Source organism: Dipodomys merriami, unplaced genomic scaffold (genome assembly GCF_024711535.1).
Source record: "Dipodomys merriami isolate MVZ:Mamm:240054 unplaced genomic scaffold, mDipMer1.0.p SCAF_2, whole genome shotgun sequence".
NCBI lineage: Eukaryota > Metazoa > Chordata > Mammalia > Rodentia > Heteromyidae > Dipodomys > Dipodomys merriami.
Window position 1 is genome coordinate 62,856,464 of NW_027203381.1, and position 6,410 is coordinate 62,862,873.

Consider the following 6,410-nt stretch of genomic DNA (forward strand, 5'->3'; position numbering starts at 1 on the left):
AGAAAAACCAAAGCTAACAGGTTTGAATTGCTACAAGACCTCAGCATATTGGTTAGTTAAGGATCCTTAAAATTCAAGACTGGGTCTGTCTGACTCCAGAATTTTCTTCACTCTACTAGTTTAATTCCTGATTAAAGAATTGATTGCCTGAAATTAATTGATTTATGTCCTTACAGCTCCTTGTTCATTAGCTTGCGAAAAGGTGGGCTTAATTAATTCTGTTAACATTTGTGACTTTGAGTTGTAGATGAGTGACCTTGGCCCATCACATACCAAGTTGGGTTTAAATCAAAAGCGGAGACAACTTTCAGGACTCAAAGAAGGAAGACAAGTTCTCTAGCTAAACTATCCCTACTAAGCTGGTGATTCAAACACTTAGGGAATAATCAAGAATAGAAGATTTGCATACGTCAAAGAAATAAAAACAAAAGATGAAGAGAAAACTTCTCCTGAATACAATGTAAATAATACTAATTCTACTAGAGTGAAGACACACTACAGTGAGAAAGACTAAAGCCATTAAACTGATTGAAGAGTTAGAGGCATGAAGTACTTTGGGGGGTCATATATATGTATCTATCTCTATATATGATTGATATGTATATATGTATGTATATATATATGTATGTTTATGTATCTGTACATACATGTATCTATACATGTTTATGTGTATATGTGTATATACACACACACATATACTTCTAACCTTTTGGGACAATACTGGAGTAAAAGAGAGAAAGATGTTAATACTATTTATATCAAACCAATATTTCTTCTACTTCTTCCTTCTCCTCCATATCACTACTTATGAGATGTGACTTTTGTTACAAAGACTAGAACTCCTGCCAAGTCTCTATGTCTAGTCCACCTGGAACTAAAGTGCTTTATTCTCAGAGGATCTGATCCTTGTAAATGTCTTGTTCTTATCTAATACAAATACTCTCCATCTTTATCTTATATTATTTACGTTAAAAGGTCTATAATTTCTTGGCCTTTCTAACAGTTTCTTAATTCAATGGAAGAACTACCCTGTCTAGGAGACACTTTTTTAATCTCTCCAAGCTTCTTTTACTTTTATTTCCTGAATGTAGTAGAATTATAAGCTAAATTGTATTTTGTAGTGGAAGGACAAAGTAAATTGCTTGATAACCTATCTGTATGTAGGAAACAGTCTTTCTTTGACTATTAATTTTATTTTATTTTTCTGGCTATCATTTTTAGAGATTTCCTGAAGGTCAAATATTAACTTTTTTTTGGATGAGATAATTTTTTTCCTTTTAATGATGGATACTGAATTTAAAAAGTCTATGATGACAATGTAGATGTGCTTAAATGCAACTTTTGAATGGGTTACCATTCAACAAATCAGTTTATAAATACAATGCATCTTAATTAATTCACCCTTTTCATCATTTCTATCCCATCCCTCCCAACCCTACCCATTATCTCAATTATCTTAGTTTCATAGGATGTACATTGAATATTATGGCTGTATTTTACCTTTCTCTTTATATTTGTCTATTCCTCTCCCTTGGATCTCCACTACTATACCTTTCAAGTGCCAATTTCCTGGTGTTCATACTTCAGTTAATTTGTGTACATTTGCATACTATCCTATATGTGTTTACAAGTACCTTTATAAATTAGTTTTAGCTTACACCTATGAGAAAAACTCTGGGTCCTTTGTCCGGGCCTGACTTCCTTCACTTAATATAATTTTAGCGAGGCCCATTTATTTCTTTGCAAATGATGTAATGTCACTCTTCCTAACGGATAAGTAAAATTCCATTGTATATCTGTAACACATTTTCTTGAGCTAGTTGTCTGATGAGGAGAATATGGGATATTTCCATACCTTGGCTATGGTGAGTAGTGGAGCAATGAACATCGTTATGCAAGTGACAAAAACACCTCAGCTTTTAAATTTTTGAATATTTATTCTAGAACCAATAGTTTCTTTGCATTTAATTTTCTTTGTAGAGAAAACACAATTAAGAGGGGAAAAACACATTTATCTCACTACTCAAAGAAAAATTTAACATTTTGATACCGCAGATACCTTTTTCACTTCTATAATGTTAGTTACTGTGACTATATAATATTCTACCTAAACTCATTTAGTTTCAATATCCTATTTTGTGAGTATGAAATTATTGCTGTTTTACAAGGACATTTCCATAAGGTATGTACTTGGATTTGCCAGTAAAAGATGAAAATTTAAAAAAAAAACCTAGAGATATCACTTATTGTAAATGTTAACTCTCTCTTTCCTATGTTCAAGTGTACCAAAAAAGCATGTAAAGATGAATTCGTTAGTACATTCTTTCCTTTGTGATTCCTAAGTCCATGGTTAGGTACCATGATTAGTAAGCCAAGGCACCTATTTTAGTGATGCCTATGCTAGAGAAAGTGTATGAAGAGTATATAAGGGCAAAATAGGTAGAATAAATTCTCCATTATGCCAAAAAAATCCCCAATAAGATGTATATATCAGGTGTTAATTTTAGTTCCAGTTCAAAATCATTTAGCAAATTACTGGTTACATGTTTTCTTTTTACATTTAGCTACAAATGAGAACTACAAACATCCAATTCAGAACACCAACATCTTGGCTATATAGTTCATCCAGTGACTGAACTGCATTGGATAATATTTTATCACTTAAATTGGGTGTTAGACCCATGGAAGTTACTTTATACTATCTTGGTACTTTTTCATAATCTGAAAATATTTCATAGAAAAATAATCTTCAATAGAGATAATCTAAAAGTTTGTATTTCTACTGTGATACTATCCGTCATATACACCTATTTAATTATCCTAGAGGCTTTCTGGCAAAAGCTTATAGAGGAGGCTTTAATGAAATGATATGTACAAAACTGAAAAAAAATATATATATAAGGCCTTGGCTCATTTAAGTTTATCTACTGTTAGGCTTTGGTGGAAGAATTACAGAGATTTATAGCCAAATGCTAATATTTGTAGCCAGACATTGACAACTCAATAATAGCAATCAGTAATAGAACTGATTGTTATATATTGGCCCCAGTTCATTACAAAAGAAAGATAAAATGTCCCTCACTATTCAAAAAGAGTATATGAAAGAGACATGTCATAAACCTCAGTGATCTCTAGTAACCAGTAACCAGTAACCTTGTAACCAGTGAACTTCCCAGATGCAAAGATACTCCCCAACAGTAATCCTGTGCCTTGATCCATTCTTGCCGACACCTATATCCAAAGAGGAGCTCAAGGCAGCAGCCAGGTTATTAAGACATATTATATAAGCATAGAGGCCCTTCTGCTGTTTCCATATTCTGAAGGGAGGCAGAATAAGTACACGGGCAACTCCAAATTCTGAAATTTTATGCTTTAGTTCTATTTTTCTTCTGGTCCAGGAAAAACAACCTTCTGGGAAGAACTGGAACACTGGCTCTACACATTGACCCTCCTTCCTCCTACCATTCTCCCATCTTACGAATGGTTTTGTCATCATCAAGATAGCCATCACCCTTTGCTAACATCACTGAGGAGCTGTGTCACTGTTACTTTATTATTTCCTACTTCTTTGATAACACTAATGGTTGTTCAAAAGATGCATCATGAAAGTATCTTATTGTTTACAGAGTGTCCAAAGGTTTTTTGATCTTCACAAAATCCATATACTGAGGATAAGTATCAGTGTGTATAGTTTTATAGATAAAAATGTTGAGCAGTTATGGTAACAGCATGGAGGTACACAAAATACTCAAAGGTGGGAGGCAATACGGAGCACTATGTAATGAGTCTTGATTGATATTTTCTTGGCCCTTTCTCCTACTTCCTTCTTTGTACATGAAAACATTTATAGAAAGGCTGACCAGACGAAGCTTCTAGTAAACTAGCCTAGAGATACATTTTCATGAATGGAATATAATATGCAAATTTGTTAATTTTCTCAGTACTATGTATATATTTACTATGTATCTGTGCTATTGTTTTTATATTGTATTCTATATTCTTTTTTTTTTCTTTTGGTTGGTTGTGGGGCTTGAACTCTGGGCCTGGGCGCTGTCCCTCAGCTCTTCAGCTCAAGGCTAGCGCTCTACCTCTCTACCTCTTGAGCCACAGTGCCACTTCTGGTTTTTCTGATGGTTTACTGGAGATTAGAATCTCATGGACTTTCCTGCCCAGGCTGGCTTTGAACTGTGATCCTCAGATCTCAGCCTCCTGAGTAGCTAGGATTACAGGCGTGAGCCATGGGTGCTCGGCTCGTACTCTATATTCTTGCTTATTGCTTTAACAGTAGTAAGTTTCAGATCATATATTAATATATATTAACCATATTCATATATACATGTGCTATATACTTATATATTTTTATATTCACAGGGTTTTTGCTTTGCTTTGTTTTGTTTTAGTGAGATAAAATTTTGCTATATAGCTCAGGTTGACCTCAGACTTGCAATCCTGTCTTAGCCATTTAAGTGCTTGGATTACAGGCATAAACCACTATAACCAGCCATTTATGTTTTCTTACTGAACCAATGAAAAGGAAAGTGTCATTTTTGACAGATATTCTTCTTCTTCATCTACTGTCTCTCACGTAACTGCTTTTGAGAAAACAAATATGAATTTCTTTAGCTTTCATTCCTTAATATCCTGAGCTTTCCATTTTCTTTAAGTCATCCCCCCCAAAAAAATCTGAGTTTCATTCTTTAAGCAGAACTACTTTCTCTGCAATTGTATTCTCTACTTCATTATTCTAATGAGAGCTCTTTCTATTGCCCTAGATATCTTTTAAGTATCTCTTTCTTTTCCTCTCTGGGTGGAGCTCTTCCGATCCATTTAAATCTTCTGGTATCTTGTTGAGCAGGCTGATTTCCAGGTGTTAAACCTTCTCTCCCTTGGTGGAATGGAAGTAGGTCACAGTAGTCTTAGACTGATATCCAAACACTTTTTTCATAGCTGATTATTTCATCTAATCTGCAGTTTTATTTAGCACTTAGGATTGTAGAAATTTAATGTGTATCTCATTATTTCACTAATTGTTCTTCAGTGATGGTGCCCAACAAGATAAGAAGTTAGCAATGTCTATTTTTAAGATCCTGGTGTCATCTTTCTAGCATTATTCTACTTCTTTCCAGTATCTGCTCCTAAATATTGTCCATTGTTTCAGGAAAATTTCCCCTCTACTTCTTCTATTCCTAGACCTACTCTTAAGAAAGCCTGATATTTTCATTATGCATCACAGTAATAGTCTTATTTCTTAAAAATTTCTCTCTCTAATATTGAAAATGCCTTCTGGGATATCCGCTAGTACACTAATTACACGAAGAGTTTTTGCATCCTGCGGGCAGTCAAGATGGCCTAAGAGTGTATGGTTACTTCTCTCACCAAGCTGGACTCTTCCTTCCCCTTAAACCCAATCTCAGGCAATGGCTAAAGAACTGGTTAATCATGCTGCGTGATCATGCTACTTGATGAGCATTGGGAATTACATTTCTATGTTGTCACTCATGCGAAGCTTCTAGAAACTGTTTTGGAGTTGGATCTACAAGAAAGGACTTTAAAATCTTCTCTTGTTGGACCTGGAAAAGAACTATACTCAAATCCCATTTTCATTTTCTTTTTTTGTTGATGTTGATTTGTTTGTTTGTTTGAATCATGGCATTTCTTTGTTGCTTAGATTGGCCTTCAACCATTGGACTCAAATGGTCTTCCTTACTCAGCCTCCCAAGTTCTGTGACTACAGGCACACAACCACTATGCTTAGCCATTCCTTTGTATCTTCTGCCATAGGTGCTTTATGGAGTAAATGTATTTGTTATGTTTTGTTTGTTTATCTGATGCATAATAAAATGTACCTTATGTGCTCTCCATGGTGCTAAAGCTATTCATAGTAAACAAAACCTTGAACCTATCATCAGGGATCTCATTTACTAGGGAGGGAAAGAGAAACATTAAGGAAAGCTAACTTTCAGCTGCCATGCAGGATGATGAGAACTCAGAATAGAATTCAATAAAGATCAGCATATATTAAAAGAAGATACAATGGAATGGTAACTAACTCAGGGGATAAGATTATCTGAGGAAGCCCCTAGCTGGCCTTGACCTAACAAGAGGGAGTGTTGGGGAAATGAGAAAGAGCTTTGTAAATTTGTGGGAGTGAAAGAGAGTGGTATAGCTAAAATGCAGAAATGGGCAGGGGAATCTTCTATAGGAAAGTACATGTTCAGATCATGAACTGAGCATGCCTTGTAGTTCAGATTTTATTTAAAATGCACTGGAGAGACCATTGGAAGTCAAGAAAGCAATAGCAGAATCTGATTTGTATTTTTGGAAGATTTGTATTCCTCCTGTGTACTAAACACATTGGAAAGTAAACAAGAGGGACACCAGTTAGAAAGCATTTATAGTGATACAGAAGA